A 13,054-nucleotide genomic window follows, 5' to 3' on the forward strand; every position below is an offset into this window, starting at 1 on the left:
CAAGTTTTTATAACTCCATTGTATCCATAGTTCTCATTACATTACAAGTGTTATTGCAACCCTGCTAACGTTTTCAACTTCTTACAGCGGTCTTCAAGGTAAATTATAAATTTGCCCCATTCCTTATTAAAGTTTTGGTCTTCCTAGTTCTTGATCTTTCCGGTCAATTTTGCCATTTCGGCATAGTCCATCAACTTAATTCTTCTCTGGTAGGGACTTTGTCTTCTTTCCATCTCTGGGATAACGACATCTGTACAGCTGTCGTCGCATACATAAAAAGTCTTTTCTGCCCCCTTGGAATATCAGCAACTACAATTCCTAATAGAAAAGCCTCTGGGTTTTTTTATAAAAGTTATTTTAAACCTTTTTTTCAGTTCATTATGTATCATTTCCCAGAATGCTTTTATTACCTTACATGTCCACCACATATGATAAAAGGTGCCTTCTTTTTCTTTACATTTCCAACAGATATTTGTACCCGTCTTATACATTTTTGCTAACTTAAAGGTAAGGGTAAAGGGACCCCTGACCATTAGGTCCAGTCGTGGCCGACTCTGGGGTTGCGGTGCTCATCTCGCTATATTGGCCGAGGGAGCTGGCGTACAGCTCATGTGGCCAGCATGACTAAGCCGCTTCTGGCGAACCAGAGCAGCGCACGGAAATGCCATTTACCTCCCCCCCGGAGTGGTACCTATTTATCTACTTGCACTTTAACGTGCTTTTGAACTGCTAAGTTGGCAGGAGTTTGCTAACTTACTAGGGGTTAAATACCAATGGCATATCCCTTTCATTCAACAAGCCTTTTAAGTTGAGATCTTTCCCAGTCTGCATCTGTACTGGATTTGTTTAAAATATTTTTAAAATTCTGTTGTTTTTTATCACTTTCAGTTTTTGGACAAGATGCCATCCCACAATGAGTCTGAGATCTTAGCAGATGCCTGGCCATCCAACCTTGACACCAGCTTTAATCCTCGGTATATCTGCTGAAAAGTAAGTCCCACAGACTTCAGTGGACTTCTTCCCAGGTAAGTGTGCACTTAGGATTTCAGCTTTAAGCATTTTTAAACAATAGTTGTTCAGTGCATACAAATAATGAACTGGCCAGAAATTGAGGTTCCCCTGAAGAACAATCGTACGTGATTCAAATTGTAGGGAGGGCATCCTTAAATTGCACCTCCGGCACCTGAGTCATTGAGTGCTTTATAGATGAGAAGCACCCCCATAAATTTCACCAGAAAAGAAAGCAAGGCCATAAATACAGTCAACACAAAATCTATACAGAACGCAGGAAAAACAGTCCAACCCAGAATTAAATGGGATTTAAGCGTGATTTCATTCTGTTGAGGACACTGGTGCTGATGTGAAGTTCAAATGTTTCTAGAATGTTTAAACCTCCAATAGATATTTCTTCCCTTTGCCTAATGGAATATTTAAGTAGATTGTTCCTGATTTTTATTCTCCTTTGAACATTGTGCGAGTACCTTCCACCTTAGTGTTGTGTTTAAATGGTAAAAGTATAACCCAAAACAAAATGCTGTGAGTTCATATAATTCACCATTCTTTACTTGGCTTTCAATCCACCATTGCTTGATCCAAGCACTAATATCCTCAAAGAAATTCTTCCTATAATTAAAAATGAGGCAACACAGACTTCTCCGTTTTCAACAGTATGCTGTTTTATGCATTCTTGCAGTTAATAACTTATTCCAGGTATTAAATCTGTCACATTCCTTTTACTTAGACCAGTGGTGAAGAATTTATAGCAGGAGACCCAGATGTGACCCAGCAATTTGAAAACATATCAGAGATATGAATCCAATTAGTTCCTGTCCAAATGCTGACATATATACTCTGTATCAATATGTGACATCTGAACAAGTAATATTTAATACCAAACTCAAAGTGATGGCAAAAATGAAAACACGGGCATTACTTAACACTCACTTTCTGATCGCAGTTCACTCTTGAAAAAAAGTATGTTGACTTGCCACACTTGACTTAGATGCCAGGAGATAATATTATTTGAAATTTTTGACCAGAGAACAGAAATTTAGCTTTTCCCTTTCCATTCTGACCTGCTGCCCCCAAAACATTGCACCTACAGATTTAATAACAAAAGCAGATAACTTACACACACATCAACAGCTATCATGCAGTACAATGGGGAAAAAACTGATATATTTCTGCCCATTAAAAAGCCAATGAAAAGAGCATTTCTGACATAAGCACATTTAGTTAAAAAAATACACACAGTTTTCATGGATGCTCATTTTATTTTAATCTACAAAGTCTATCAGCATTTACTGAAATTTTGTAATAATGAAAGTACAAATCACTTTCCAGCAGAAAAGCAACTAACAACAGCTTATTACAAAATTTCAACAAATGCTGATAGGCTTTGCAGATTTTTCCCCCCTAATAAAAGGAGCATCAATAAAAATTGAATTTTAAAAAAACAAAATGTGCTTATGTCAGAAATGGTCTTCTCATTGGCATTTTTTAATGGGCAGAAATATACCCCCCCCCTTGTACTGCATGATAGCTGTTGATGTCTGTAAAAGTTACAGATAGGTAGCCGTGTTGGTCTGCCATAGTCAAAACAAAACAAATTCCTTCCAGTAGCACCTTAAAGACCAACTAAGTCAGTTCTTGGTATGAGCTTTCGTGTGTATCTGAAGAAGTGTGCATGCACACGAAAGCTCATACCAAGAACTGACTTAGTTGGTCTTTAAGGTGCTACTGGAAGGAATTTGATGTCTGTAAAAGTTATCTGCAAGTTACAGGATGTGGCTTAGCACTGATGGTTCTTAAAAACTGGGGCAGATGAGGGTCAACATTCCTAGCCACTGTGTTGGGAATCAGGTGGAGGCAGGGATCTGGTAATTAGAAAGAGAAGCCCGGAACAACTGCAAAAAGTTGAAAGGCACAGCCTATATGCTTCAAGGGCAGACACAGTTATCTGATAATATCAGAAGAGGAAAGAGAGATTGTTGAGAACTGTGCTTAATTTTTTGGTACTATATTATCTTTGAGATGCTTCATAGGAAGCAATTCACAAGTGAAATAAATAATCATTTACAAGTGCTGCTCCATGTTCTTTCTGAACTTGTAAGAAAGTGATCCTTTAGTGCAGCACTACCCATCAATTACAGTTGTACCTTGGTTCTTGAATAGAATCCATTCCGGAAGTCCGTTCATCTTCTGAAAATGTTTGAAAACCAAGACATGGCTTCTGATTGGCTGCAGAAGCTTCCTGCACTCAATCGGAAGCCGCAGAAACAGCGTCAGACATTTGGGTTCCAAAGAACCTTTGCAAACTAGAACACTGATTTCCGGGTTTGCGGCATTTGGGAGCCAAAATGTTTGAGTCGCAAGGTGTTCGACGACCAAGGTACGACTGTATACTCTTCCACCAAACACACACAGATAGAGGTTCTTGCTTGGAAGCAAGAAAGATCTTTATTCAGACAAGTAATAGTACAGAGTAGAGGCTCAGCAGCAAACACAGTGCTCAGGGGTCACGATTCAGGAGCAGGGCATGAGGTTCAGAACTGGACAGAGTCACGAAGTCACGAACATGTCCCAACAAGTTCTCCCACCCTCCGGCCATGTTTTTAAAGACATCATGTTTACTCAAGAGATTCTCTCCCCTTGTGAGAATATCAAGATTGCAAACACATGTGGGTCATCTTCCATCTGTGATGGTGACGCCTGGTTCTAGGAAACAAAACTGCACTCTCCTGCTCAGGCTGCTTTCCCATCACTGTCACTGCCTAGTCAGCCTCCCCAGGCAGCTGTTCAAATCCCTTGCCAGCCTCCATTGAGGCTCCCCGCTTCGCAGTAAAATCAGAGTGGGGAGCCAGCATCCTTGTTTCCTTTTCCAAAGTGACTGAGGTCCGGATGGACCCTTATAGCAATTTCATCAGAATAAATTCAGGCATATAAGCATTATACACATGATGGTAGACTTTATTATTTCTCTGGTCAACCGAAAGCAGTCAGTGTCACTCCCCCAAAAAACCCTCTTTTAAAAGGTAATGTACTATGTACTGAGGCTCTGAAACTGTTTCTTTGAGTTCCTGGAGGAACAAGAACATTTTATTATGTTCCAGCTGTAGTCAAATGCCTCAGCCTAGAGATTGCAGCTTTGACTTTTGATTTTTAAGAGGACAGCAGCATGCTTTTTGACAGCAAGGTAAACTATAATAAGATATTGTCCTCTCTATCATCAGAGGGGGAAAATTACAAGCTTCCAAAAAGGGGAGGGAGAAGCAGTATTGCGGGCAAAACAGCAATAGAGGAAAAACCTGCTGTGAAGTATTTCATTTTTGTGATTCTTTTAACAATTTACAGAAGAAATAGCACATAATGGAAGTTTGGTTTTCTTATGGGAGCCATAAATAAAATAGTGGTATAATCAAAAGGACAGAAGAAGAAAGACACTTCTGATATTTAATTCTTATTTACGTTCACCTCCATAATTTATGGCTTGCAGGGAAACGTGGAAGGTTACAAAATACAATAACTCAACCTCCTGTGTGTTTTCCTGCTGCACCCTGCCTGTTAAAGCTTTCCAAAGCTTGAACCTGCTGCTTTAATTTACTGCTTTCTACCCAGTGATTAGAGTGGGGTTTGAAAAGGTCTTCAGAAAAAGTGGTGAGCTTTCCGTAGGATTTGTTACTGGAGCTTGTTCATCTCTCTGATCAATAGCGCGCTGCAAGTCTAGGTCTCTTGCATGGTCTCCTGAGGATGTTCACTTCAGCTCAGGGAACTTTCCAATGATTTCATCTCAAAGAGAGAGGTTTTCATGTAAAGGAGAAAGAGCAAAAGAGAGAGAGAATGTTTGTGTGTTGCAATGTGTGTGTGTGTGTGTGTGTGTGTATTCCTAGACACAGCTCTCCGCAGTTCACTAAAACAAAGCAATCTTCCTCCAAGCCACATATTTAGTACATTGAAGTCACAGTTAATCAAATATTTCAAGTGGAATGTGTGCATATTTAAGAACACAGGAAGCTGCCTTATACCTAATCAGGCCATTGGTACATCTAGCCCAGTGTTGCAGACATTGGGGTGAGCAAATGAAGAATCTCAAAGGTGTTCTGGAAGCGATTGCTCTTCCCAGAGATCCATACAATCTGTCCCTGCTGGGTAGGGAGAGAGAAGGAGGTGTCAGAAAGAGACATAATGAAAATGGGGTGACATAAAGGAAATCAGAGAAAGAAAAGGTGGCATCTGCTGCTGCTGGAGCCAGCTTGCTCAGCACCCAGCATGCTGTTCTCAACACATGGTCTGGAATGTGATCCTCAATCGGAGGGAAAAGATCCCCTGGTCTACACTAGGGCTGGGCAATAGCTGGTTTTCAACATCACCAGCTAAACATCACAATATACTGAGATATCACAGTGTCTAAAATAAGGATGGAATTATGCAGAGGCATTGACTGGCTTCATGGTTTTTCCCACATTGTGATTTTTGCATAGCGCGCACACACACACACACACACACACACACACACATTTTATGATTTGCAATATATTGCCAGGTCAGAAATGATGAAACCAATATAATGAGATGGACTTGAAGTCAGTTTTGGACAATATATCTCCCAGCCCTATCATGATTCGCGATACATTGCCAGGTCAAAAACTATGAAACCAATATCACGATATACCGGTAGACTTCAAACCGATTTTGGATGATATATTGATATATTGCTGAGCCCTAGTCTACACTGACTGGCAGCAGCCCACGAGATTTTGGGGTGATATGGGGGCAGGGAAATAGTTTCCCCCATGCAAAACATGTGGCTTACTACTAACCTATAAACCTGCGTACACAATAAAAACAGATGAATTTCAAGGGTGTCCAAATACATATATTTCCTGGTTGGGGTGTCTTACACCAATGAGTGCTGACAATCCCATTTGGATGACTGTCAACATTCACTAGTGTATTGCTGAGCTCTCAGGTCCTTGTGAAATTCAGCTGGGAAGATGGTCAATATTCACCAGATTTTGGACATTAGCTGTAACATCTAAAATTACTGAACCGTATAAAGAGTGAAAGGATGAGCTGCAGGGAGCATTAAGCTATGTCTCACCTTTCAGAATGATTGCCTACTGTAGTAGATTATAGATTATAAAGCTGTAGCCTAAAGCATAAACTGGAGAACATGGATGGAGTTTGATTTTGTGTGTATGGCAGCTAAAGGAAACGATAAACTATACCAACGTACTCCTTCCAATAATGAAATATCGACAACCATGACTGCATAAATTAAGATTATTATTATTTGCCTAATACTCCTATAACAAACATTAGATCTTGGCTGTATAATTTTGATTTTTCTTTCACAGAATTTAAGGCAACTGTATACTAATGCAAAGTGCCTGGCTGGTTCAAAGCGTTTGTGCACAGATTCCCCCCCCCCCACTATCAGTTGAAGCACTTATATAGATTTCAGTGCCAAACAGTATAAGATTTATAGAATAGAATGATTGCCACTGATTTGCTCCAAGTTGATGGCTCTAGTTGGCAGAATATTCTAACAGAGCACGGCACTGAGAATATTTATAATCCCATTATATCCCATTGCCAATCTCTTTGGGGTTTCTGAAATAAAGATACTACTACTGCGGTTGGGAAGAAAAAGCTAAATCGTTATTTTAACCCCCTCCCTCATGTTTCAGTATGATGTCAACGTTTTCAAGTGGGGACGCCTCCCACAAAAAACTTTCCTTTGTACAAGTCAGTGAAAGGAATTTACTTGCTGATATGCCCAGTGTATCTTTCTGCGCCCCACCCTATTTGCTATTTTTCTCTTCCATGTAGAATTATTTGTGTTGCTTTTCCTTTTGGTACCTCATCCACCCAATGAATCATTCCAAAGCCAGAGAAATATCATAAGATGCACCTGTTTTGACGAGAGCTGTCTCTCTTCGTTATAAGTTCCAGAGAAATCAATAAATATAACACTGATAGCAGCAATCATTTACATTTACCTCAGGAACTTTCCCTTTTAATCCAAATAGATATATTTCTTTCAAGTTTGCCAGGGAAGCTATCATAAGCAGATAGGCCAAACCCTTCACAAGGAGAGCGAAGGAGGAGATTGTAAGTAACTGATGTCATTTGGTGTAAGACGCTAGAATTTAAACTTGGCAATATTGTGTGTTCACCCTATAGGCATTTATGAGCACCATCTATAGGCATTTACTGCAACATTACACTGTAAATTGATCACCTCACACGGATGCATGTTTTCTGAAAGTTGTGATATTCTAAGGGGCAGCCATTTTGTTGTACGTTCAATGGCCATTTGTCCATAAAACCACACAGAACGCAATGTGTGGTCCCGAGCCATTTTAAAAGCGTTGGTAGAGATGGTAGAGATGCAGTGGTACCTCGGGTTAAGAACTTAATTCGTTCCAGAGGTCCGTTCTTAACCTGAAACTGTTCTTAACCTGAAGCACCACTTTAGCTAATGGGGCCTTCCACTGCCGCTGCGCTGCCGCTGCGCGATTTCTGTTCTCATCCTGAAGCAAAATTCTTAACCCAAGGTATTATTTCTGGGTTAGCGGAGTCTGTAACCTAAAGCGTCTGTAACCTGAGCTACCACTGTACTGTTAAAACAAAATACAGTGGTACCTCGGGTTACATACGCTTCAGGTTACATACGCTTCAAGTTACAGACTCCGCTGAGGAGAACAACACCCAGCATGAACATTATCTAGAAACTTCTGCAATGCATAGGTTTCTTATTTGCAGTCATGCAGGACTTCTTTGACAGATGTTGATTTGGAAAAGGTTCTCTCGAGCTAGAGAGCCTGAAAACAAATTGGCTAGAATGCATTCAAGGTGTGTAACTTACTATGTTTGCATGAGAAAATGGTCTGCAATGAACATACCTTCACCACAATGTGTTCTGCAGGTTAAATTTGTGGTTTTTGTAATTCACTGTAAGCCATTAACACAAATTAAAGAAGTAATGTTAGTGAGAAAAGAACGTGTGACTTGTTTAAACAAAATGGTAGCCAGGAGTGGGATGGAATAGAAGATAAACAGGTGTGGGAAGTTGCAGCAAAGGAATTACCACTCAGTGTAGCTCTGCTTGTTTTGCTCTCCAGGGCTGAGAATGGATGACACACAGTCCTATTTATTTACATTTATTTTCTGTTTTGAAAGACAGGCAGAGAAGCAAAATAATATGAGAGCCTACTCAAATGCCTGCTAAATTTCCCCTTAAATTGAATTTCTCATTTTATCAGAGAGCAATACTTGCACTGATGTTAGACAGGCAGCTAAAAGGTCAACAAGTTCCCTTGGTTGCCTTTTGTCAAGGGTTTTTGACTTGTCTGTGAATAAAGATCTCCCAGGAGGGAGGCAGACCTGAATTTCCTGTCATCCTGAAGACAGCAATGAATTTGAAAATGTTACAAAAAGCATAAGGGACTTCCAGCACACCTTCAAATGCTCTGTCGATGCCAATAGCCTCTCATGTAAACATGTACACAGAGTTGTTTTGGATTTGTTCTGTCAACTTTTGGTTGTGAAACAAATTGTTGTACAGCTGCCCACCATGAATGAGAATGAGCCTCGGACGTTTTTCATTACTGCGCTGAGATTAATAAGAACACAGAAGCGACGGCACATTGAGCTCAGAATCCTCTCGCTGACAGTTCGCAGGACTGAAGCTTTGAAAGAGAGAATATTGTGAGACCCGGGACACTGACAGAGCAGGCTGGTTCCTAGGGACCACTGCTAGTTCCAATCTGCCTAAGGCCACTCTTTGCAAGACACAGTTCTTGCTTTCCGTATTCCTAACATTTTCAAAGACATTGTACTGGCCCGCATTATGTACATATTATGCACAGCTTGTACCTTATTTTGAGAAAGCTTTGCTTATTATCAGCTACAGGACCAGCCTTATGATGAGGCAGAGGGAGGCAGCTGCCTCAGGCAGTGAAATATACTCAGAGTCGCAAAGTGATTTCATGCTCTTTATTCAGCTCATAGTGGTGAGGAGGAATGAGTGAAAGTCCCCTCAAAGTATCTGCTTTATATACATTATTTACACAATGAGCTGCACATGATTGGCTAATTCCGGAATTCTACTGTAAGCCAATCAGGTTGTGGATTCACTTCTATCTGGAGCATAATTGGGTGGTTCCTGCCGACCAATCATACTGCTGCATTGTTCTAGGACCAATCAGACTGCTGCATTCTGAATCCTATTGTTCTAGGACCAATCAGACTGCTGCATTTTGGATCCTATTGTTCTAGGACCAATCAGACTGCTGCAGTTTGGATCCTATTCAACTCAGTACATAACAGGCAGCAAATGCTGAGGTTGTGAGGAATGGCCAGAGCTACAAGTGCCATGTGACCTACTCTATACCCCACTAACCTAGCCCACTGCCTTCAAAGGCAGTGGAACAGACAATGCTTTCACCAGTACTGGAGCAAGATTCAACCACCAATCCAATTGGCTTCTGTGTGTGCCTTAAGGGAGGGCACCATTTTGTCCATTATCCAAGGCAGCAAAATGTCTTGAGCTGGATCTGTGCAGCTGTTATTGCCTTGTGGCCTTTGTAGCTTAAGAAGGATCTGGGGTGAATGTGGCCAAACAAACCACGGTTAAGGAAGGATGCTAGGTTTGCCCAAAGCACCAGGTCATAGCTGAAACAAACCAACGTTCATAAGTCAACCACAAACCATGGCTTATTGTGGTTTGTTGGCATAACTGAGACATAATTAAGTAGCAGTGCTATGCATGTTGTTGTTGCCAGCACTATATACGATATGTTCGATGCCAGTCCTCTTTTGAACATTCCCATATGCTTTTGGCCATAACCCTGTTCCAGTCCCAAAGGAGCAGAGATGCAGTGAGATGATTACACATGAGTATACCAACTGGGTACAGTAAGTGCAGAACAGGACCACATTTCCCCATTCTGTGCCCATCCTGCCCTGATTTCCAAATGTTTGCTGTAACCTCTACACGTCAAAGATCAAAAGTCTGATCTTTACTCATAAAAAGCAGGGTGTTGTGGCCCATCCCAGATAAGGAAGGCACATGTCTGATAATTAACAGATAATTAACACATTATGGCAAGAGAAACACAGCAGCTTCCATAGCCCCTCCTGGTTCTAGGAGACAGTGGTCTGGGGGAAGGTATGGAATCTACTGACCTGTCCCTCACCTGACCCGTCCCTTCACCTTCCGCCATTTTCTGCTCACCTTCCTCTGCCTTGGACTGCCCTGACTCTCCATCCTGCCCTGGAGCGAGTGGTGCTGTGGTCTAAACCACTGAGCCTCTTGGGCTTGCCGATCAGAAGGTCGGCAGTTCAAATCCGTGAGATGGGGTGAGCTCCTGTTGCTCTGTCCCCGCTTCTGCCAAGCTAGCAGTTCGAAAGCATACCAGAACGAGTAGATAAATAGGAAGGTAAACAGCATTTCCGTGCACTTTGGCTTCCATCTCGGTGTCCCGTTGTGCCAGAAGCGGTTTAGTCATGCTGGCCGCATGACCCAGAAAGCTGTCTGTGGACAAACGCTGGCTCCCTCAGCCAGAAGTGAGATGAGTGCCACAACCCCATAGTCGCCTTTGACTGGACTTAACTGCCCAGGGGTCCTTTACCTTTTTTTTTGTTACCTACCTCCATGGCTCCTGCCTTGGGGGTGGTGTGACACCCCATAAATCACTGACCTCCTCTTCTGGGGCACTCCCCTGGTCCCCTGCTTCCGCCACACACTCTTTGGAGCCCTGCCACTCCCTGTCACAGGGGGAGGCGTTTCACATGCACAGTGTCTACACCAGGGGTCGGCAGCCTAAGGCCCATGGGCCACAACTGGCCCATGGGGGTTGTTTTACCGCCCCCAGAGCTGCCCCCAAACCGAGCCGCCCGCTTGGCGAGTCCCCACATGCTGTGCTAAACCAGCACAGCGTGGTGCGGGGACTTGTTTCCGTGGCACCGGAAAACGTGTCTGTGCAGACACAGATGCCGGAAAACGTGTCTGCACAGATGCCAACGCCGGAAATCGTGGGTGTACGCAGTCATGCGTGCCTGCAATCCAGCCCACAGAGGGGGCTCCATGGCAGTGAACCGGCCCAGCCAAGGTAAGCCTTACTTACCCCTGGTCTACACAGATACTAACACATGGAGACCCGAGCAGGAATGCATTAGCACTACCCTAATGCCCCATCGCGAGTTGACTGTAATGAGATTGCTGAGAATGGGGCTAAAACATATAATTCAGCAAGTACCACCTTATTCATTCATGCTGATTAATTATATCTACTCTGCCAATCCTGGCATTACCAATGTAATGAACAGACAACGTGAAGTTGCAGGTGATGGGTTGCACTAATGTTAGCCATACTTGGAGCACACTCAGTGAAATTAATGGACATGACTAAGTTAGGTCCATTAATTTAAATGGGTCTATTCTGAAGGTAACTTAGTTGGATGCAACCTATTACAGAGACTGATGGCCACCAAGTCCATGCCACGGCAGAGGCTCCATATAGAATGCTTTGCAAAACATGATCTGTACCTGTCCATTTTCTGTCAAAGCATCCTCCTCTGACTGCTCGGCTGCTCATGTCCTCTGCTCAGCGGCTGCCGCTGTACTTATTAACTGCATTGATAGTTAACTTAAAACAGCCTCAGATCAGGAATCAAGACAAAAAGAAAAAGCTGTTTCATCCATGCGGTGTGTTAATCTTTCCAAGCAGATCATGAATTACAGTCCCGAAAAGAGCGACGTGGAAAGAGTTATCGTTTTCCTTCGGGCCTGGAGGAAGTTCTATCTTTCTGAGAGACAACCCAGGGAACGCTTGCTAATCATTCATTTTGGTTTCAAAATTCACCGTTGTCAATATCATTAATTAGGTGCATTATACAGAAGTCAGGTAGCTTATGGAGAAGTACGAGCATTTGCATTAGAGGAAGAAAATGCGTGAGGACAAGAGTTTGCCTCTGCTTTCCAGCCCAATAAGGTTCGAAATCATTTCAAGATACAGCGGTACCTCGAGTTAAGTACTTACCGTATTTTTCGCCCTATAGGACGCACTTTTCCCCCTCCAAAAATGTGTGTGCATCCTATGGGGCGAATGCAGGCTTTCGCTGAAGCCTGGAGAGCGGGAGGGGTCGGTGCGCACCGACCCCTCTCACTCTCCAGGCTTCGCGCAGCTCTCCGCAAGCAGCAGGAGCCCGGTGCTGGGCTCCTGCTGCTTGCGGAGAGTTGCCTGCATGCTGAAGCCTGCGCGCGCTGAGCTCAGCGCGTCCAGGCTTCGCGGACCTCTCAGCAAGCAGCGGGAGCCGGCGCTGGGCTCCCACGGCTTGCAGAGAGCTGCCTGTTTGGGGGCTGGGGTCGGGGGAAGTTCGGGCTTCCCCCGCCCCAGCCCCGTGCCTGGGGGAAAAATAATCCCCCCCTTTATTTCCCCTCCTAAAAACTAGGTGCACCTTATGGGACGGTGCATCCTATAGGGCGAAAAATACGGTAATTCATTCCGGAGGTCCGTTCTTAACCTGAAACTGTTCTTAACCTGAAGCACCACTTTAGCTAATGGGGCCTCCTGCTGCCGCCGTGCCTCCGGAGCATGATTTCTGTTCTCATCCAGAGGTAAAGTTCTTAACCTGAAGCACTATTTCTGGGTTAACGAAGTCTGTAACCTGAAGCGTATGTAACCCAAGGTACCACTGTACTTCAGAAATGCTCACATTAACTTTTAGGTTTGCTATTTATCTACATTTAAACATGGGGATGGGGGTGCATCTGCCTTCTCTAGCGATATGCGGAGAATCTTGGAAATTAGAGACCCATATCATGATCGAAAAGATTGTCCATATTTTACGAGCAGAATTTCCAGCACATACTGGAAATTAAAGTAGATCAAAGTAAATCACAGTAGCCCTGGCATGCTAAATCCGCTATTTAAAAACACACCCATGGACTGTTTGCTGTTAGCAATGTAACAGGGAAATGCACTGAATGCACTGTACTGTGATGTGTGGGATGAATGAAGGATTAACATGAAGAAGTACAAAATAA

The 13,054-nt window shown here is 43.0% G+C and overlaps 1 long non-coding RNA gene across 2 annotated transcripts in view; it reads left to right on the top strand.

The window, feature by feature from the left end:
• Positions 1-13,054, top strand: part of LOC309352226 — a 36,436-nt gene that overhangs the window by 4,932 nt on the left and 18,450 nt on the right. The gene's annotated exons all lie outside the window — the stretch shown is intronic.

This window comes from Podarcis erhardii, assembly GCF_964252035.2.
Source record: "Podarcis erhardii genome assembly, chromosome: 11".
Taxonomy (NCBI): Eukaryota; Metazoa; Chordata; class Lepidosauria; order Squamata; family Lacertidae; genus Podarcis; species Podarcis erhardii.